Below are 23,523 nucleotides of genomic sequence, written 5' to 3'. Positions count from 1 at the left end.
TACCAGTAATTTAGTACATTTTTTACATTATGTAAATTTCTTGGGGTAGTGCCAAGTAGGATAAGAACTTTATTTGTAACATAAGCTAATTTCTACAAATTGATTGCTATATTTGAAAAGCATGCATGCAAGAGCAACAATGAAAAATCAGCTCATTACCAAAACATTTTGTAAACATTTCCAGAGGGTAAGAATGCTTGATAAAGATAGAGATGCATTTAGTTGTGAGTTTCATCTGAGCATTATTTAAAATTGTGTGCAGCCACAGAGGGAAGAGGTCATATATTTGATTCTCCCAGGAAATGGCAGACTGAGGTTTTTTTGAAATGTCAGCATAACCTGCCAATTCATAGCTTTGTGCAACACTATTAATAACATGGTTATTATCCTCTTGATGGATTCCCTTCTTTAGGAAAATTTCAGCTGTAAGAGCAGAGGCAGCTGGGGGCTTCACAAGTGCCAGATCTCATGTACTGGGAAGCTTTTCCATTCTGACTTTTCCCTAGAGAGCTAATGTAGTGAGTCATGGAGAAAAAGCAAACGGCTGTGAAGGTGACAAACACAGCATCTGCCCCTGGCTCCCAAAGATCCCTAGGCAGGCAGCAGAGCCAGAGTGGTGAGCATCCTGGCTGCTGGGAAGCATTTTAAATGCAATGTACACAGCCATCTGTGAAATATTACAGGTCATTTCTATCCACATATTGTATTTTACATCTGGCTTAGGTAAACATCGTATCCTTCATTTTACATTTACTGACTAAAGCCAATGGACCATGGCTTACAATTACCTCAAAATTTATTAGTGGGAAATAAATATATCTGTGCTTTTTTGTGTTTGCTAAGAAAACACGTCTGAATTCTTCCTAAGTTACAAGGATAAGTGTTTTCTAAATACAAAACATTAAAATTTAGATGATTTTTTTTAGTATAAAGGAAGAATTTGGGGAAAACTTTGTGGTGTCCTTTGTACAAATTTTGCTCTTTTCAATCAATATGAAAGTAATATTTACCACAAGTACTGGGATTATGTAATGAGTAAGTCGGATGTAGTGAAACAAATAGAACAGGAATAATTTTAAAATAACGTAAATATTGAGTTGTGGAAGGAGCAAGATACACATATACCCTTTTTTAAACATTTATTTATTTAGTTAGTTGTGCCATCTCTTAGTTGCAGCAGGCGGGCTCCTTAGTTGAGGCTCTCCAGCTTCTTAGTTGAGTCACGTGGGCAACTAAGGAGCCCGCCTGCTGCAACAGACGATCCCGCCTGCTGCAACTAAGGAGCCGGCAAGCTACAACTAAGGAACCCACATATAACGTTTGTCTTAAAATTTCACTAACTCACTTCAACTCTAAGATTCTAGCTCCTCACTCTAGATAGCATAATCCCAGTTTAGTTTTGAAAAGTTAAGCCATTTTTATTCAGCAGGTATTCATTAACCATTTTATGTTCAAGGTTTTATGCTAAGTATTGTAGGTAGTGAAGTTGATAAAACAGACTGTAATGCTGTTTGTGGTCTTGAGGGAAAACGGAATTAAATAAGCAGTTTACAAGATAAAGTAATGTCATATGCCTCTAAATGAAAGACTTAGTCTATTGTAGGAGCCCATTCATAGCAAGAGCTGCTACCTCCATGAGGGAGAGTGCTGGAGGCTTCTCAACAAAAGAGTTTTCTAATTTGTGTCCATCCATGGATATATAAATGGATAAAATATATACAATGTACTATTACTCAGCTATTAAACAAAATAAATCTTGTAATCTGAAACAATATGGATGAATCTGGAATGTAACATGCTAAGTGAAATAAGTCAGACAAAGAAAGACAAGTACTGTGTGATCTCACTTATGTGTGGAATCTAAAAAACAAAACAAGCAAAACAATGTCATAGATAGAGAGAACAAACATCTGGTTGCCAGAGGGGTGTAGGATGAGGGTTTGAGTGAAATAGTTGAAGGGTATTAAGAAGTACAAACCTCCAGTTATAAAATAAATAAGCCACAGGGATGTAATATACAGCATAAGGAATATAGTCAATAACATTGTAGAAACTTTATATGGGGACAGATGGTGACTAGAATTATTGTGGTGAATATTTCATAATGTATGCAAGTTTCAAAACACTATGTGGTACACCTGAAACTAACATAATATTGTATGTCAACAGTATTTCTGTTTTCTAAAAAAAGGAAAAAAGGAACACATAATTCCTGGCACAATTGTTATGTTGATGTGATCAGGCTATGGTAGAGAATAGCTGATGTATTCGTTTCTCCCTTTCCTTGACCTGACATAACAATGATTCCTTCATTTTTGTGAAAACAATGAGACAGAGTTTTTCAATCTTCTAAAAATTTGGTCTCTATTAAATGCAATGACTAAGCAATATTGAGCCATACCTGATATGGTGATATATATTAGCTGGTACGTTTCTCAAGTCTGGAGCTGCCATTGTTCTCTATGTTAGAGGAGTTGAAGAGTGAGTCTTCTGGCAATCTACATCAATCTACTGGCAATATCAGTGCAGAGACTTCTGGATCACTGTTATTCTTAGAAGGGCAGAGCTACTGAAATTCAATTACAACTTATTTATGCCTTATCTGTGGTATAAATTGATAAATTGATAAATTCATACACACACACACACACACACATGCACTGAATCTAATTAAATGAGAATTTTTCCTTTTCAGGCAATATGAGGTAGATATCCAGCTTTGTGGTGACAAGTGCTTAACAACTGACTCTCCAGAAAAAAAAAGTGTGTGTGTTATTATAAAGATGTTTATTATAAATTTTACAGATATTAAGAATGTGTAGCACTCAATTTACAAATAATCATAAATATATGTAATAACCTTTATTGTAAATTCTTGTAGCCAATTGATTCTCATTGAAGGATTTCACTGATTTTGGCTGAACTCCTGTGTTTGTAACCATCTATGGTGCAATATAGCCATTATTTGATAAAATTAGAATACAAATAAATGATTGATTACTAACTGGTTCAGCAAAGAAGTTACTTATGTCATCAACGAATGAGTATAATCCTGACATGAATCCTTTGTTTATGTTAACAAGTGTGATGAAAGTGAAGCAGGTGGATGTATGTCGGAACTTAATTTGCTTGTTGATGACAAGAGAGACTTCTTTGTTGAATAAGATAGTAGTTTTCAAATATTAGTATAATATTTTCTCACTTCTTTGAACTATAGACACAATGTAATTGCTTGACATGATGCAATTCTAAGTTTACTCAGTATTATTAATATTTTCTCTCTCATTCTTTTAAGTCCAGACAATCAACAAAACAATGAATTAACACTTGATTTTTAGCATTTGAAGGTCTCTGTGATAAAACACACTCATGACGTCTGATTTCATGTGACTGACATGGCCTTACTTAATGTGGAGGTGGGAATTTTCCTTAGCAGCACACCATTCTATAGGGTTTTCATAATACAGAGACGGTAGACGTAAGTAGTCTCTACTCTCTACCCTCAGGAGCATATATGTAGTAAAATGCTGTACAAAAATTAGGAGGTAATAAGACTTAATCATTCATTACCTTTGATTTTAGTATAATTTATGTCATTTGATATTGATTTACTTTTTGATAATGACTATGTTTAAAATCTGGCTTTCAAAATTCTTGAAATTTTATCAGTTATCTCTTGTGAGCTGCTATGAACCAGCTCCATCACACCATTGGTTTATCCTATGTAAAAGCAATGGCTAAATCTAATAATTGTCCTAATATACAAAGAGGAAACAGATTATAACATGGTGTAAAGGGCTCCGGACCTGTATGATCTCAGGAACTTCTCTGACATATGCATGTGACTTACATGAAGGGTGGGTGGGAAAGAACACCTGTATGTGAGGCCAGGAGGACCCCGATCTAAATGAAGGAGCAGCCTGCATACTATTATGAATCATAAAGGACACATCAGTCCTTCAAATGCAAACTGGGCTCCTGGTCCTGCCCGCTGAGACTTTGGGCAATTTGTTCAATTTCCAATTCTGTTTTCTCATCTATTAAATGGAAGTAAGGCAACTTACAGGGTCTTTTTAAAGTTTTGATAAGTCGTGTGTAAAATTTTAGAATATTGTCTGGCATACTACGTGGTAGCTACTATCAGGAAATCTTCAGACTTTTCCCAAGTTGTGTTTATCTCTCTCTGAATTTCCTGATTCTGAATTTCACCTATTATTTTTGCAGAAAATAAAGTTTGAATATACAGTTATTTTGCATACTCCATGCTAATCTTGAACTCAATTGAACAAAGAAAATGGGCTTTAGAAAAAAATCTCTTGGAAGATGGAAAAATATTGTAAATAACTCTTGTCTGAAAGTGTGTAAATACTGTGGTATAGGAATTTAGATAAAACGATGGAAAATCATGTCATTGACACTTATTCAATTTGGAAGTGTTGTTCTATCTCTCTGAACTTCTGTCTCCTCACTTGTATAAAGTGAGTTATAAATAAGTTTTTAATTTTATTTGTAACTGTTGAGTACTACCCCATGAATAACCAATGAAAGAACAATCACATGATTGTGCCATGTAATTATACTTTCTAAAAAATGGAAACAAATATTGAAACAACTAAATAAAATAGTTGGTAATAACTGCTTATAAATCATTTAATATTAATTATTCATAAGAAATATTGTTTATTTAGAAATAAAAATATATGTACTCTGAAGATGATACATGATCTAAAATTTTAAAACATACACCAGTTTTTAATAATATAAATAATACATACATGAAAAAATAAAACAATGTGTAAGTAAAAGTAAAATGTTCCCATCCACATTCCTATCCTCCATTCTAAGCACCCAGGCTGCTTAGATCACAGATCTTGATCATCAGCTGTAGTACATGTGTGTTTGTATTCTGCATGTGTAAGTGCACATACTTTTATCTGCATGCCAGAGAGACGGTTATCTTCTTTAAGTAATCACATCAGAATTTACTATCCTTTTCCCATTTAGGTTACTACAGAATATTAAGCAGAGTTCCTTGTGCTGTATAGTAGGTTCTGTTGGTTATTTTAAATATCTAACCTAAATGGGAAAATAATTTGAAACAGAATAGATACATGTATATGTATAACTGAATCACTTTGCTGTACACCTGAAACTAACACAACATTGTTAATCAACTATACTCCAATATAAAATTTAAAAAAAAAGATTTACTATCCTAAATTAGAATATATTATATATTTGTTTCATTTATTGATAATCACGTCTTCTTCCTGAACCTTCACTTTCAGGTTAGTGTGCTTGTTTAGATTGCCCTCTTGTAATTTAACTACTCTCTGTAGGCAATGCTAGGTCTCTTCAGAGAAAATCAAAACAAAAACCAAACAAACAACATTCTTGGTCTCTCTTACTGATAACGCTTCTCTATGTCTCTCCTAAAATGGCACCTGGTTACAGGGTGAAACAGGGTGTGTGTTTCTCTTGACCTTATCATAAAGGAAATGACCACGTTCCTGGTGCCCATTTGGTCAGTGACTGTCCTGTTTGGCTTCTGAAAATATAAATAAATAAACAGTCCTGATGTCAACCTAAACAGTGCTCAGAACAAGTCACTGAAAATAGTGCTCTGCAAATAGCAAACATGACCAACTAGTCTCTTCTATCTTTTCTTCTTTCTTCTATCTCCCTGAGTAATTGTTGTTGCTTTACCAATGACACCTCTAGTCCCTCCTTTAATCCTTCCATCTCCTAGATAAAAATTATTAAGATCCTCAGTCACAGCATCGTCCTGCATCTTGATAGTAAAAAATCCTGTACTAACTTTGATTTCCTGACCCCTCCTTTTTTTTTTTTTTTTTGGTGGTACGCAGGCGTCTCACTGTTGTGGCCTCTCCAGACCCACAGGCTCAGCGGCCATGGCTCACGGACCTAGCCGCTCTGCGGCATGTGGGATCTTCCCGGACTGGGATATGAACCCTTGTCCCCTGCATTGGCAGGCGGACTGTCAACCACTGCGCCACCAGGAAAGCCCCCTGACCCCTCCTTTAAATCATGTGACTCAAGCCTAAACCATATAAAAAGCACCTCTTAACTCTCCCTTTCTGAGTCTCCCCTACCTTCTCACTTGTTGCAACAAGCTAAGAAACAAAACTAAACTAAATTAACATTGTTTGCCTATGTGTGTGTTACTGGTGGGTTTTGGCACCTACAAAGCTGAAATGTGCAGCTAGTAATTTTCATCTGTTAATCTGGATCAGGTAACACACAGTCTCCTCCTTCTCTTACTCCTATATCTTCACCACATATCCCATTGCTGTTAAGGTAGGTTTGTTGTTGTTTTTCTCTTCCCTATTCTTGTTCCTGCTTTATGTCAAGTAGGCTAACTATCTTAGGCAGATGATGTATTTGCTCTACACAGTAGGAGAACTCTGGAATTGGGTGCTGCAAAATAGCACTCTGGTATGTAATACATGTTTGAATACACAATATGTAATACAATGTAAGGGGGTGCTGAAGACCTCTAGCAAGCCCTGATGCAGTGCCTGGCTTTCCAGCCTGTCTTCCTTGTGGATAATTCTATTTGCAATAAAGAAGCTAAGCACTCTTTCAGTCCATCTTTGTTCTTCATTGTTTCTTCATTGTACTGAGCCCCATCCCATCAACTCACATACTATGTGGCTGGACAGTTCAAGATAATTATTTTTCTTTACACATAACTACACACTCACAAACAGAATTTGTTTGTCTGTTTTCCTACCTTGTCATTTCTCTGAAACATCTTTCCTTATCAGCTATGGTGAAATGATTTGGAAACTCACTCTGTGACTCCTAGAATAAAAGCTTGCTGAGATTTGTGCTCTGTTCACTCCTTAGGAGCAGTGCACACAAACTCAACCTCTTCAGCAGCTGTGGCCTCCTCTCCTGCAGAGGGCGACACCACTCTCCATGAACCTCATGATTTGCAGGTGCAGACATGATGCTCTAATGAACAGCTGTCAGTCAAATTCGGGCTGCACGTCATTAAAGATGTCTGGTCCTCCTCCACTGAGAAGGACATTTTCTCACCACCACCCTATGTGCCTACCAAGGGACAATGCTGAATGCTGCTCTAAGAGACCCTATGTTTCTTCAGACAACCACCTTACTTCTCTGGTCTTATGGGGGGATGGGGAAACTGTGCTTCCTCTTCTTTGGTTGATCCTGGCCTGGTAGGAGTCCCCTTTTCTCCAATAAAATGAGTTCCTAAATCTGTAGTGGAATTCATGCCAAACCCAACTCTTGACCAAGGGAGGACCTACCTGTATGGTGTCAGCACTTGTAGAACTCCAATATAATTTCAGAGACTGTAAAATATGTTATATTATAAATAAATTATGCTTAATCATTTATTATTTTATTTCACATCAATCTCAATCTCACTTGTGTGTGGATATATATATATATATATATATATATATATAATCTTGATATACATATATATATTGATTATCTTGATAATCAATTTTTGTGCTCAAAAGAGCCTAAATTTGAGGCATTGATCTGTCTAGGTCTCCAGGTGGGATTTGTCAAGGGTATTTATTTCTTTTCCTTTATAGGTATTTATTTTCCTTTTTCCTAATTATTTAAAATATCCTTTTGAAACTAATTTTGAACACTAAAAATACAACAGAAGAGGTAAAACAATATAATCACAACACCTAGACACAGTTACTGTTAACATCTCATCATGCTTTGTCCCCAAAATTTTAACTTCCATACTTTACATTGAGGGATAATATACATTTAATTTCATAAGCTGCATTTTTAATTTAAATTTTAGTATAATTCTTTTTCATTTGCTTGAGAAACTCATATACTTATTATTTTCATTGGTTTTATATTATGCTATTTTATATGGGTATCAAAATTTACTTGGTCATACCTATAGTTTTAGACATTTTCATGCTCCCAACATTTTATTATAAATAGTTTCATAAAAATGCATTAGTGCATAAATTATTTTTTTATATTTTAGATATCTCTTAAGATACATTTGTATTTATATTGTCAAAACAGTTGGCTAAACATTTGCACAATGAATAATCACATTTTGATTTTACATTCTTATTTCATTTGTCCCTTGCTATTAGTGTGCTTCTGTATATACATGGCCATGCACACACATTCACACATGTGACACAGAAAAAAAATACACTCAGATAATTTTTAAATGTTTACTAAGTTGAAAAACCAAGGTATAACTTGTTTTAATTTATATCACTTCGATTGGTACTGGATATAAACAAATATAAATGTGTACTAGAGTGAAGAGATAAATACCAAAACCAAGAAAACCTAGAGAAGCCATTAGCAGTAAAGCTTGGATTAGACTTTAATTTGTTAGTAATAATTAAGCACTGCACAAGTGTTCTGTGGGGCATAACTGGAATGAGATCTGTAAAGTACTCATCACAACTGATATATATTAAAACTTAATAAATTATAGATCTTGTACCTGGCCTCTAGGACCTGGTCCAAATGTGTCTTCTGGAGCAAGACAGAGTACAGCCATAACCTTCTCTGTTTGCTTGTTATTCAGATATTTGAAAATAGGTATCATGTCTTCCTTCTGTCAGTTCTTCAAATCTTTTTCATAAAATGAATGTCCTGGTAATTCCCTTAATCAAACTTCTATCAACATGTCTCTATCTAGTCTGCTCATGTCTTCAGTACTTGATATTTGTTTCATTCACTCTAAAGTTGTTTGTTTACAGGAATATTAGCACACCTCAGTCATTAAGATGAGCTGGTTAAAGTTAAAATATGTTGCCATTTGCTTACAAACAGTGTTTTAGCAAACTTATCTTCTCAATTTTATTTTTTTTAATGTTTAAGTGTTTTAAACATGATGGCAATGGGCTGAATCATGTCCCCCCAAAATTCGCATGCTGAAGCTCCAGTCTCTACTTCCTCCCAATGTGACTGCACCATGTACCCAGAAATGTTGAAGTAGCTTTGGAACTGTGTAACAGTGGAGGATGAAGGCATTTCAAGGTACATGCTAGAAAGAGCCTAGTTATCTAGAATGGGCTGTTGGTAGAAATGTGGACATCAAAGGCAATTCTGTTGAAGGCTCAGAAAGAAAAAAGGAGAGTTGGAGAGAAAGCTCTGTCTTTTTGAGGTGAAATAAATAATCTTAAGTAGAACACTGATAAAATATGAATATTAAAGATGTTTTTTTGTTAGCCCTCAGAAATGAGGAACATGGAGACAATGGGAAAAGGGTGATTCTTGTAATAAAGTGTCAACAAACTGGGCTGAACTGTGTTCTAACCTTTTTTTTTTTTTTGAAAGGTAGAACCTGTGAGGGATGAAACTAGACATTTAGTTTAGGAGGTTTGTAAGCAAATTGTGAAGGAGTGGCTTTCTTTCTTCTTACTGCTTATAGTAAAATGTGAGAAGAAAGAGGTAAATAGAAGGGTAGCAGGCCTGAAATCTTAAGAAGACTCAGGGTTATCATGACAGACATACCCGAAGGGGACTCCCTGTGAGCCACAGATTAATATAATCCCCTGCTCTTGAGTGCAGACAGAACCTGTGATTGGTCTTTAGCAAAGAGAATATGACAAACATAAAGAGATTTTACAGATGTAATTCGGTCCCTACTAGGTGGACTTGGGTTCATCAAAAGAAGGAGAATCCTGAGTGGGTCTGGCCTAAATAGGTGAAAGACTTTAAAAAATAAATTCCCCTGCTAACTTTAAAGAAGTGGCCATGTGTCACATGGTCACAGAGTACAATGTGACTAAAAGCTGTATGATTTCTAGGAGCTGAGAGCAACCCTGGGTCAACAGGAAGCATGAAAGCAGGGACCTCCATCCTATAAGCAGTACAAGGAGCTAAATTCTACCAAGAATAGGCCTAGGAGAAACCTCCAGCCTCCTGTGAGAGCATGGCCCACACAACACTGAGAACCGAGCTTGCTAGACCCTGAGCAGAGAACCTAGTTACTCCATGCCAGACCAATGGAAACTGTCAGGTCATGATGAGTGAGCATTATGGTAATTTGAGCATTGTGGTAATTTGTTACACAGCAATACCAAACTAACACAGTTTTGAAATTTGTGGAAACATCATAGAACAATTCCAACCTGGTGGAGAATATATTTTCAAGATAATTAAAAAACATATATATGATTCTGGAGTGTATTTTTTTTTTAAAGAATACTATTTGGAAAACTAGCAAAACTTGACTGGTGGTGTCTGAAGAATATATGACATATCATTAACAGTTTCATCAGAGAAGAGCCACTATGAGTGATTTAGATTTAAGGATTTATTACAGGGATTAGAATATTTGCAGTTGTGGGAGGTGTTGCAGTATACATAGAGTTTTTTTTTATCTCTGCATCTAGATTTGTATTGAGAATATATAAAGAATCTTAAACTCAACAATAAGCCAAACAAAATAATTTAAATTTAGGAAAAATGCATAGAAATGAATAAAAATAAAAAAAAACAAAATTTGTGGGATGCCATTAAAAAAGGAAAAAGAGAGAAGTTCGTACACTAACTGCTTATACCAGATAAAGGGCAAAGTCTCATATCAATTGTGTAAATGCCTACCTGAAGGAAATAGAAAAAGAAGAGCAAAATAAACTCAAAGCAAACAGAAGAAAGGGAATAAGAAAATAAGAGAAGAAATAATTTAAACTGAAAACAGAAAATAATAGAAAAGATAATAACAACAAAGTGATGCTTTGAAATGCTCAGTTACAATTGATAAAGTTCTACCAAGACTGACAAGGATTAAAAGAGAAATGACACAATTTATCAATATCAGAAATGAAATAGGAAATATTACAACATGTCCTTTAGTTATTAAAAAGATAGTACTAGAATACTATAAACAGCTCTATATGCATATACGTGGCAGATAGAATGAAATGGACCAATGCCTGATATATATCAAATTTCACTAAATATGTAGTAGGTAATGTAAACAGTTCTATAACTATTAAAGAACTTCAATCCAACCAAAAACTTAAAAAAGAATTAATGTCAATTCCACACAGTCTCTTCCAGAAAATATGAGGAAATATTAATTTCCCAATAATTTTAGGAAGCTACTATAACCAGACAAAGACTGCATACATACACAGAAGAAAATTACAAACCAATAACTCTCAAAAACCTAGACACAAATATTCTCAACAAATAATTAACAGATAAAACTCATCAGTTCAAAAAATAGTTATAAACCACAGTCAGTGGAGTTGTCTCCCAGGTATTCAAGCCTTTCAAGTATTTGAAAGTCAGTCAATATGATCCTCCATACTCATAGACTAAAGCAGAAAAACACATGATCATATCATAAAAACCATCATTTCAATACTGATTCATGTTAAAAAACTGTTAGCAAACTGGAAATAGAGGATGATTCCCTCAACTTAATAAAGAAGATCTGCACAAATATACAGTTAACATAATTCAGAATGATGAAAGAATAAATGCATCTCCCCATTCCCTGATGTCAAGACAAAGCAAGGATGTATGTTGTTACCACTCCTACTCAACATAATACTACAAGTAATAGTCAAAGCAATAGGGCAGCAAAAAGAAATAAATTGCCCGCAGATTGAAAAGGAAGAAACAAACTGTCCCTGTGAGCAGATGACATATTTGTGTATGTATACAGTCTAAAGAAATCTTCCAAAAAATGAAAGAAAATTTATAAGTGAATTCAACAAGGTAACAAACCAACACATGAAACAGTGCACAAAATCATTTCTATTTCTCTATATTAATAATGAACATGTGGAAACTGAAATTAAAAACACAGTATCATTTAAAATAGTTCCTCAAATAAAAAACTTATATATAAATTGAACTAAAATTGTATAAGACTTTTATGCTATAAAACACACATGAAAGAGATTATATAACTATATAAATGGGTTAGAGAATCATTGTTTGAAAAATCAACATACTAATAGTTAATTCTCCCAAAATTAATCTAAAATTTACATAGATTTTTAAAAAAATCTTTGAAAGTTTTTTTTTTCAGATACAGACATGCTTCCCTAAAGGTATATGGGAAAACAAAGGAATTAAATAGCTAAGTAAATTTGGAAAAAAAAATAATAAATAGGGAAAAATCATTCAACTGGTATTAAGACTTATCATAGTTACAGTAATCAACATTGTATGGTATTGATGAATGAATAGATACATAGGTCAATGAAAGAGAAACCCAGAAATAGAACCATATAAATATACTCAACTGATTTTTGACAAAGATACAAATGCAACTCAGAGGAAGTATAAACTTTTCAATAAATGGTGCTGGAACAATTGGACATCTATAGGCAAAAAAATAAAAATCACTCTTATACAAAAAGTAATTCAACATGGATCATACTGTAAAACTTTTAGAAATAACAGAGAAGAAAATTTTAGAACCTAAAGTAAGAGATGAAAACTTCTTAGACATAACACCAACAGCATAATCACTAAAAGAAAAATTGATAAAGTACAATGAACAAAATTAATAATTTTGGTCTAAGAAAAAAATACTGTTAACAGGATAAAAATTCAAGCTACAGACTAGAAGGAAACATTTTCAAATAATTTATCTGACAAAGGGCAAATCTTAGATTCACAGAGTACTCTCAGCACCCACAGTTAAAAAACAAGCAATGACTCATTTAGAAAATGGACAAAGGATATGAACAGGTGCCTCATTTGAGAGGGTACACAGATAGCAAATAAGCACATTGCTATTAGGGAAATCGAGATTAAAACCACAATGAAATATCACTACATTAGAATAGGTTTTTTTTAATTATAATAAATGCTGGCAAGTATGTGGAGAAACTAAATCTCTTATACACTGCTGGTGGGAATGTAAAAGTGACATTGGAAAATAGTTTGTGAGGCTTTCTTTTTCTTTAAAATAAAACTAAACATGTACTTACTGTATAAACAGCAATAAAATTCTTTGGTATTTATCCTGAAGAAATGAAAACTTATATTTACACCAAAACCAGTACATGAATGTTCATAGCAGATTTTGCTGTAATCACCTCAAAGTGGACACAATCCAAATATTAAAAAAGACATAGAATGAAATAATACTTAGCAATAAAATGAAGCAAACTATTTACTAATCCATGCAATAACTTGGACGGGCATTATGCTTAGTTTAAAAAAATGCCAATCTCAAAAATTTCCATGCAGTGTGATTCCATTCATATAACATTTTTTAAAAGTGACAAAACCATAGAGATGAAGAACTACTATTGCTTGCCAGGGTACAGAGCCAGCATAATATGAGGGAATTCTACTGTGGGGATGGGACAGATATGTGACTTGATGATTGTGGTGTTTACATAAATCTATACATAGAAGCAAATGCATAGAACTACACACATGCGCAGAAATGTTTGCATGTAAAATCTGGGGAAAAGTTAATGAGGTCTGTAATCTCATTAATAGTATTGTACCAGTGTCATAACAGTATTGTCCATTTCCTGGCTTTAATATTCAACTTCAGTTATACAAGATGTTACCATTGAGGAGAAGTTGGGCAAAGGGTTCATGTGATGATAGGTTTTTGCCACTCCCTATGAATCTTATATGGTTATGTAGGAGGATATACTTATTCTTAAAATATAAAGCCTAAAGTATGCAGAAAATAAAGTCTTTCAATATCTAAGAGAAAGAGAAAAAAATAATTAGTGTATGTTTGAAGGGTAAGTATGAGCTCATTGTAATATTTTTGTTGACTTTTCTGAGTATTTAAACTTAGAGAAATTATAAACTTGGGCAAGTAAATTTTGGGGACAAAAAAGACATTTAAAGCATGAATTGATAAAACAAATTATGTATTCATCATCTGGTTTCCCTGTTCAGATTCTATCATTTTATATTAAAGCTAAAATCTTGTTTTTCAGGCCTACAGTATACCAAACTAAAAAGTTGGGAAAAAAATGTCTGATGTCTGGCATGATGGGAACAGCAGTATATACAGTGTTTAAATAATCCAGCTTGTTGTTACTGAGAACTATTTAATAAGTTGGCTCCCTGAAAACTAGAGATAGTTTATTTAGTTAAATCTGTTTAACACAGTCACAGAATAATAAAAACAGATGTTTCTTCCTCCTCAAAACTTGTATTTTTTTATACAATAAAGAGTTTATATGGCTCTTATGTCTAGCTTTGTATGGGAGAGTAGGGAGAAAAATGAACAGATGCTAGAAACATTTATTCTAGTTAGTTTTATGAGTTGATATCTCTGGCAATTTTTTATAGCCTTCAGTGGTCTACTACATCATTTAATCTGCCAGAAAGGACAATTAATGTTTAAAATAGGTGCTTTATTAAGGAAACATTACAAAACATCTACCCTTAAGGACGCCCAAGTAGTTCACCATTTTTAATAATGTGTTTCATTGGACATATTTTTAAAATGTGATTGCAAGGTAAAGTGTAGACAATTTAAAGCTAAGGTTAATTTTGTGTGATTCTATTTCACAATGTCCCTTTTGCATTTTTACTATATTCATAAGGAACAAAACAGTGACTTGATTTAATGTGTATTACTGAGAATAATGTATTGGTATTCTATGTTAGTCAAGAAATGACAGAGGGAGTTGTTAGAACTTAGCTTGGAAGAGATGTCCTCAGACACTCACAATGTCTACTAATTTACTCTTCTTCCTGAGACATGAGTTGTGGGAACAGGAAAGAGTTGGAAAATCAAAATTATTCCTTTTGATCTCAATGTACACATTGAGCTGCACTTGTTACCTCCAATCCAATTCCTCAAAGCATCTGTCAGTCAATGAGCATTAACACGGGTGTAGTTGTATGTTCCAATAGCTAGAGTTCACTCTGGGTTTACTTTTGGCATTTCTTTTTCCATTTGAAAATGAAATCATATCTTCTACTTGCTGTGTAAGTCTCCCCTAGTGTTCTGCACAGGGTCTCTACCGATTAGCTAGAAATACTATTTTACACAGTCTTTCCTGCTCCCTCATACTTCTCAAACCTATCATTTAAAAAAAATAGCTCTGCTGCTTATTTCAGGTTGTGGAACTATGCATTTTGAAAACAGCATGGCACGGTTTAATTGGAATAAAAATGGGCTTTTATTCGACAGAACTGAATTCAAACCTATGGCTTGCTATTCACAAACTGTGAGGCTATAAGCAATGTGCTAACAGCACTGAGCCTGGTCCTACCTTCTGCAATAGTATAGAAAATGATATTTTCCTACGTCCCTTACAGAGTTGTTTTAAACCTGAACGAGAAAACGGTAGAAAGAGCTTTATAAGTAAATGACAATGCTATATAAGAACACACTAATTTTGATTAATTAATGTAGTAGGTATTCAGGTTTGCACAGAGTTAATTTTCCCCTGGATCTAGGATGAACCTAACAGGAGAACTGGTGAATCCAAATGAACCAGACGATCCTGAGTACATCCTTCCTATGAAAACTTGGCCACAGCACTTCCAAAGGGAGGAAAATGTTAAAAGCACACATAAATTCAAGAAAAAAGGTCCAGAGCAAAGGGGTCGTTCAAATACAAAACTGGATCTGCCAAACAGATTGGCCTCTGCTCCAGCCGCTGGTCCTGAGAGTCTCAGGGTGAGGAAGGTGACGAATAATAAAACAGTCAGTAAAATAGAAAGATATTTTCCCTGAACTGTCGTAGGATATAGAGAAGAAAAATGTTTCAAAAGCACTCACGTCAAAAGCTTTGAAGACACAGGTGGCAAACCCTAGGCATAGATAGCAGGTGTGGGCAATGGTGGTATCACCTGTAGAGCCTCAGGTGTCAATTAGTACAAGCTAAACTGAGAGCATCAGTCAAGCCCCCATCCTGTACTGCAGACAGTGCCGTGCAGGGAGAGGCCAGAGGGGAAGTGCTGCTCTCCGGTGTCCCACTGCTCTCCGTGGACAGCACCTGATGGGTGGCACATGATGTAGTTGGGGATTATCTCACTGCAGAAGGAGACCACAACAAAAGGCCTTTTAATGGGTGGGGTCCAAGAAGAAGGAGAGAAGAAGACCAAGGTGTGGAAAAGTGCTAAGTCCGGGTGAAGCAAAGTGTCCCAGCTGAGCCCCCAGTAAGGAGGCCTCCAAAGGGAGGTGCCTGGGTTTGGAACGCAGGTATGTGTACCAGCAGAGTAGGTCCAGGGGCTCCTGAGTCCTTGACAACAAGAACACTGTAATAAACTGTCTCTGCACCCCAAGGTTGCAGTAGGGAGATTAGCTTCTTCCCAGGAAGCCTGCTGGGTGAAGCTTAGAGGCAAACTTCTCATCACCCTTAGAAGAGTACGGGGCATTGGCTGCCTCTAGACAATGAGTATTGACTACCTGCATAGGGTTCTAACAGAGTCTGTGTTGGTGAGGACCCATCTGTGGGCACGGATGACACACTTAACACTTCTGACATTAGCACTCACTTTAACAAGAGATGTTATCTGGAGATAGTGAGCAGGGTCAAGACCAAAGCCTCCAAGTAGGCATATTCCTGGGGCCACGCAGAATCATCCAAAAAGAACATAACTGATGCTGCAATTCAGACTAAATTCAGATTTAATGTAGTTAAAACAAACAAAATGTAGCATCTTTAACAAGTGCTCAAAATCAGGGATTGGAGGTCAGATGAGGGTTTATATACTTGCTTTGCCAGATATGATCTGGTTAAGCACTGGGGGTTTAGTCAATCTCTCTAAGCTTCAGTGTCTGCATTTTAAAGGAAGGGATAATAACTCTTCCGTATCCACCATGTTGTGAAGATAAAATAATACTTCATGTGTTTCAGGTGTGAAAAGGAAATCAAGATATTCTCAAATGAAGGAAAACTAAGAGAATGTGTTGACAGCAGACGTACTCTAAAATAGCAGCACTGCCTTTAAAGGACCCATCCTGTGTCTGGCAAATAATAAAGTCTCAATACATTTCAGATATAGACTGTGATCTCATTTTGTCCCCAAATACATATAATCTCAGAAAAAATGTGTTTTCATAATTATATGTATTCGTGTTCTCTTTTAAAAGTTCCCTCTTGAAATCTTTAATCCTTTGCAATATATTCTTAAAATTAATTTGTAGCAAGAAAACCTTACCTGTTCTCCATTTCCTCAATATTCAATGAAAAGTTTAAAACAGGCTTTCTCCATTTGCCTTGACAGAGCATGTTCTATGATTCCATTAAAATACACTGCATTTTAATAGTTTTTCCATCCTCTCTTCAATGTTTAATCATTAGTCTCATATTGACCAGGTGACATTTGTTTAGCACATTCTGTATATATATTTACAGACTCTAAGATGGGGGATGGGGATGGAGAGAAAGAAACAGTAATGGGGTCAGGCTAACAGCACAGGAGACCAAGATCTCATCAGATAAATGAGAACGTGTTGTTACAGATGTTACAATAGACTACGATGCTGTACAAATAGAAAGTAATTTGTAATTGGAAAGATTAAATTCTATTACTTTGAAGACTGATGGAATGAAGACCAGAGTGGAGAAAAATCATCCACTTAATGAATATAGTTGTACATTTTCCATGTATTTTTCACTCATTTAATTAATTGGAAAATAGAAGAATGCTATAACACAGGGTTTCTCTGAAAAGGAATGGAGATAACCTTACATAAACCTTGGACCAAGTTGCATCAAGAGGTAAAAAAAGGTAAACAGTAACCAGAAAGAAGTAGATGTGGGCGAATGTAGAGTGTGGATGCAAAACAACACAAACTGGAAAGATTATTTGGGGGTTTTTTTTTAGGTTTACAATGCAAACTGATGAGGATTAAGGCAAATCTGAGACAGTTTCTGCTACTTTCCTAACTGTATAACCTTAAGCCTCATTTTGCTTCTCTATAAAGTTATCGTTATCATAATATATACCTTAAATATTATCTAATCAATATAAAGGGCCTACAATAAATAGTGGCATCAGTTAAATATCACTTTTACATCCCTGACCCTCAAACATTTTTAACCCGATCATTGATAATTTTCTAGGAAGGCTTTCTCAAGTTTTATCCCTTTCATTTTCACTGACCCACTTTTTTTTATCTCCTATATGTGTTTATCTTTAATAAATGGACATATTTTTCTACAATATATATTAATTCTTAAGGATTGTAACCCAAATGGTTAGTGAGAGGAGAAACATGGCCAGAACCTCACCTAAGAGTTTACTCTTTTTTTTTCTTTCACTGTTTCTGTCTTTCGTTTTGTTTCTTTTATGACTCATGCCATAACCTAATGGTGGAAATTAGGGATTTTGGAGTCAGAGTTCAATGGTGTAAGGACTGACTCAAAGTTTGGGAGAGCTGATTTTGTGCAATTCTTCCTTATTTTCATTGGTCATGGTAAGAGTGTTTACACCATGGAAATTGGCAAAGACCTATAAAAAAAGATATTTTTTGAGAGAGCTGTTACTAACTTTGCATTATACCAGTGAGTGAGACAGGCTTGTGGTTGAGTCCTGTCCACATAGAAGCTGAATGAACTTCATCACATTACTAATCCCTCTGTGAGCCTCAGCTCCTATATCTATAGAAAGAGTAAAAATAATAATTATCTCATAGGATTCATAGGGTCATTTCATGAGATAATGTATTGTAATGTCAATACAATAATGTCAATTGTAAAATACATTGCAAATTCTTAAATCTTAGCTATTAGGATTATTTTTCTTATGAGAGTTTTTTAATTCCTTTGCTAAAGTTAGCACTCAGATGTATCCAATTTCTTTCTTTTTCCTAATAATTACTCTCCACTGTTTAGCCAAAGAATGTAAGTGTACTGACTGAATATGGTCTTCCTTTCCTTCTAAGGTGCATAGGGCAAGAGCTGCCATTTTTAATGACTACTAATCCCAATTTATGGGTCCTCTCTGCTGTGTACCTTGGAATCACCTGTGTTCATGAAAAACTAACCTATAGAAGAAAAGCAAGAAACAGCAGAGGAGCCTCAGTATTTTAGTTTAGATATTGAATCATTCAAAATAAGGTTTTCACTATGTGTTTGCCCTTCATTTTACCTCTAACATTTTAAAGACAAGTGTGGTAAGATTAGACATGTTTTTGTACTATATAGATCTATTGTTTAAAATTTTTTGCTTAAAGCCGACACGTGTGTGCATGTATGGTGCAACCTTCCTTCTACTCACTAGTTGAAATCTTCTCTGGTCAAAATCACCTTTAAAATTGGACACAAGAATCCCTGTTGTTTTGTTCAGGTGTGGTGCCAAGTTTCATGCCCTGCTGTCACAAGGGTGTACATGGAGCTCATGGGGATATTTAAAATACAGGCCAAGCCTTGGCAAACGGTTTCTTGCATGATTTATTTTTGTTCTATTACAAAAATAGATTCTGTGGTAACCTCTGGGTAGAATGGTGTTGATTCCTACACTGTTTTCACACATGTTCAGCGTCTCGGCAGGAATTGAAGAATTTATTGGACAACAGAAAAGGTCTCTCTTCTCCAGTGAGATAGGTTTAATAATTCTATTGGTATGAGAGGTGAGAAAAAACAATACAAGCAGACATTTTGCTTAGAATCCTATGTACATGAGAGCAAGTCTCACTCCAAGGAAATGTGAATGGCACACAAAATTATTTATTTTCTATTCTCAGAAGACCTATCTACTCTGTAGCAGATAGGAGTATCAAGCTCATTTTCTTAAACATGGAAATGTAACTTAATTATAATACATGGCATTTAAATGTAATATAATGCCAGTATATCTGAGTACAAGATTTGATAAGCTACATAAGCCTATCAGCCCATAGCTGCATTATATCGGTTACAATGATTCACCCTACCCTTCAAAGGAAGGTGAAATGTCCCATTAATGTTGCTCTATAATTACACCATTGGTGGCAGAAGGCTTCTCCCTGTGACAATCACCTAAAGTTCTCAAGCATGAGATTTGATTACCATTGTTTTTGTATGGAAAGCTAAAACATAATTGTCATAAAATTACCAGCATCCCTTGTTTAATGTTCAATAGCAATCACATTTTCATATCACACGCACCAGAAGGTGCTTTACTGGATACTGACATCAAAGTCACAGCAAATAAGAAACTTAAAAATGAAAAAAAAATCTTCATAGCCATTTTCTTACTTTTCAGAAAATGGGAAACTAACAGTAAGTTTTTTATAACCATATACATATGTAATTTGTGTTTTTCTAATTAGGATAGAGAAACTACTTATAAGAGATATACACAGTAACCATGCCTAATGGTTCTCATTTCTTTAGTTTTTCAAAGATGAGAAAAATATTTCATGTGATGATTTTGAGGTATACAAATCCTCAGCATTCATTACATGGTATCCTCTTCCATAGAGCTTATTATAAAGTTTATTTCTACTCTGTGAGTACACTGATATCCAGATTCTCAATCAAGATATGCAAGGATAACAAAGGTTCCAGAGAGGGGAGGATCATTCAGCTTGGGTCTTGAATAATGAAATGATGCTCAGTTACACATGATAGAGATGCAATAGTGCAAAATATCCTCCCATTGCAGATAGAGATGCAAATAGGCATGAGGTCAAAAGGCAGCATGCCCCATTGTGTTTGTCACCATGCCTCCAAATCCCCCTAATGCTCCCTTATCTAGATTAATGGCATATGCATCTTTTCTAAAACTTAAGATATAAACATAAGAGTATATCTTAATTCCCAAATTTGCATGTTTTTCACTTTCAGTCACAGCATGCCTCAACTCTGCTTCAGAATTGAATACATATGTTTATTTTCCCTTTCATATCCCCACACTTACTGCCACCACCAGTCCCTTTCCACTTGTGATCTCTAGTCTTTCTATTTTCTAATCCCTCTTACACACCCGTGAGAAATCTTCTCACATGAGAAATCTCACAACATGGAATCTTTCACCTTCCTGCTAAGAAATATCTGACATTTCTGCACTTTCTAAGCTATAAATTTTATATTCTTGAATATTGCGTTTAAAGTTCTTTTAGACAATTGTCACAAATCACAGTTAAACCCACTCTCTAAATATAACTTTGACACAATTGAACACATCCAATTCTCATACCCGCCCTGAAATTTCAGTCTCGGCATTCTTCTTCATCTACTTTATCTCTTCCACAAAATTTAATCCAACCTCCGTGAATGAAGGTCTCATCTGGTGTTCTTTCTTACAGGGAGCCATTATTTCCTAATCAAGTGGAATTAACCCATCTCTAAATCTCCATGGCATTTATTCTATAACTCATTGTACCCAAAAAACCTTATAGTGTTCACTAACTTATAAATTACACAGAGTAATTTAGATAGTTAAGACTTTCTCCTTGTATTTCTTCCAGGTTCCCACACAATGCCTTGCTCATAATATGTACCTAAACAAAAAGAAGAGACTAACGATGAAGAAAGAATGTTACATGTCATTTTCTTTTTTTCGGTACGCAGGCCTCTCACTGTTGTGGCCTCTCCCGTTGTGGAGCACAGGCTCCAGATGCACAGGCTCAGTGGCCATGGCTCACAGGCCCAGCTGCTCCGTGGCATGTGGGATCTTCCCAGACTGGGGCACGAACCCGTGTACCCTGCATCGGCAGGCGGACTCTCAACCACTGCCCCACCAGGGAAGCCCTACTACTGTTTTAAAGTTATTCTAACTGTAATATGTTATTGCTGCCAATTCAAATAAGAGTGTAATAACTTCAGGATATTATATGTAATCCCCATGGTAACCAAAACAATTTTACAGAATATACACTAAAGGAAATAATAAGGTAATCAAAGTATGTCACTACAAAAGAAATCAACCACAAAAGTAGCCAGAAATGGTGGAAATGAGGGACAAAAACAATATAAGACATACAGAAAACAAATGGCATAATGAAAGAAGTAAGCCCTTCTTTATCAGTAAATACTTCAAATGTAAATGGATTAAACTTTCCAATAAAAAAGCAGATATTAACAGAATAAATTGAAATAAATGATCTAAATATATTCTGTCTACAAGAGACTGAATTTAGATATAAAGACACAAATAGGTTGAAAATGAAAGGTTGGAAAAAGATATTTCATGTAAGTAGCAACCAGAAGAGAACTTGGCTAGCTATACTAATCATAGACAGAATAGACTAATTTAAACCCTGCAAGATACATTTTGACCTTTTAATTTCCATAACTGTAGAATGATAAGTTTTGTGGTGTTTTAAACTAGGAAGTTTGTGATAGTTGGTAACATCAGCAATAGAAAACTAATTTTAAAAATGCATGTAAGTCTGCAATTACTTAAGAAAAAAGAATGTATATAAATTCATCCTGTAAATCAACCTATATTCTAATATCTATTTCATAATAGGAGCAGCAGGACCAAATGTTTTAGAAGAGGATTTTAAACAAATTATTAAAAACCAGACCATTTTGACAGATTTTAATTTTCCTTTTATCCTTAATCTCCATTAATTAAGATTGACTTTCTAATTATCATTATAATATAATATAATATAATCATATAATAATTATTTTAATATAATATAATGTCATTATATAGCAATTATTATTATAAGTTATATATAATTAATACATAATATAGAATATATATAAACATTATATATCATAATATACAAATATATATTGATATACACATAATATATGTATATTAATGCATATAATATATATATATACATAGATTATATTTTATATATGTATATAAGTATGTATATACTATATATATGTATATTATATGTATATAATATACATATATTATATGTATATGTATGTATATGTATATTATATACATATATAACATATATTATGCCTATATTATGTATTAGATATACATTATACAATACATATTATGTATAATTTAAAATATATAATATATATAATATATATTATATATTACATTTATACATATAATATGTATATATAATATATAATATATATACATGTAATATGTATCATGTTATATATTATATATTATCTTATATATTGTATATAATGCATATTAATTTTAATATTAATATACTTTATATATAATATGTTATATATTATATATTATATATTATGAAATAATATATATTTATATAAATATATATATATTTATATAAAATCAATATATATATATTATAAAAAATATATAATGATTTTTTTAAAGTCCTTAAAGGAAGTATATATTTCATGGAATCGTCTACATGAGAAATAAAGAATGTATATTAAATGAAGAAACTTATAACTTATGTACTTAAGGGAGAGCTTACATGATTATATAAATCAGAATAAATCTATTATATTTTCTATTTTTTATTTATTACAAAAATTTAATAGAAGAGAAACAATATTATAGGCACATAATTTTGTAGATTTTTCCTGATTAAAACACTACGTAAGAATACCCTTCCTTATAGAAGCTCAGAAGATGACAATATAAAGCCTGTTAGCGTGAGTTCTCTTGATGCTTCAGAATGAAACCTCTCTAAAATTTTAGCCAGTATACAGATTAGCTCTTTTATGTATTTATTTG

Source organism: Mesoplodon mirus (assembly GCF_964341445.2).
Source record: "Mesoplodon mirus genome assembly, chromosome: 9".
Classification (NCBI taxonomy): domain Eukaryota; kingdom Metazoa; phylum Chordata; class Mammalia; order Artiodactyla; family Ziphiidae; genus Mesoplodon; species Mesoplodon mirus.
This window is presented reverse-complemented; position numbering follows the sequence as displayed.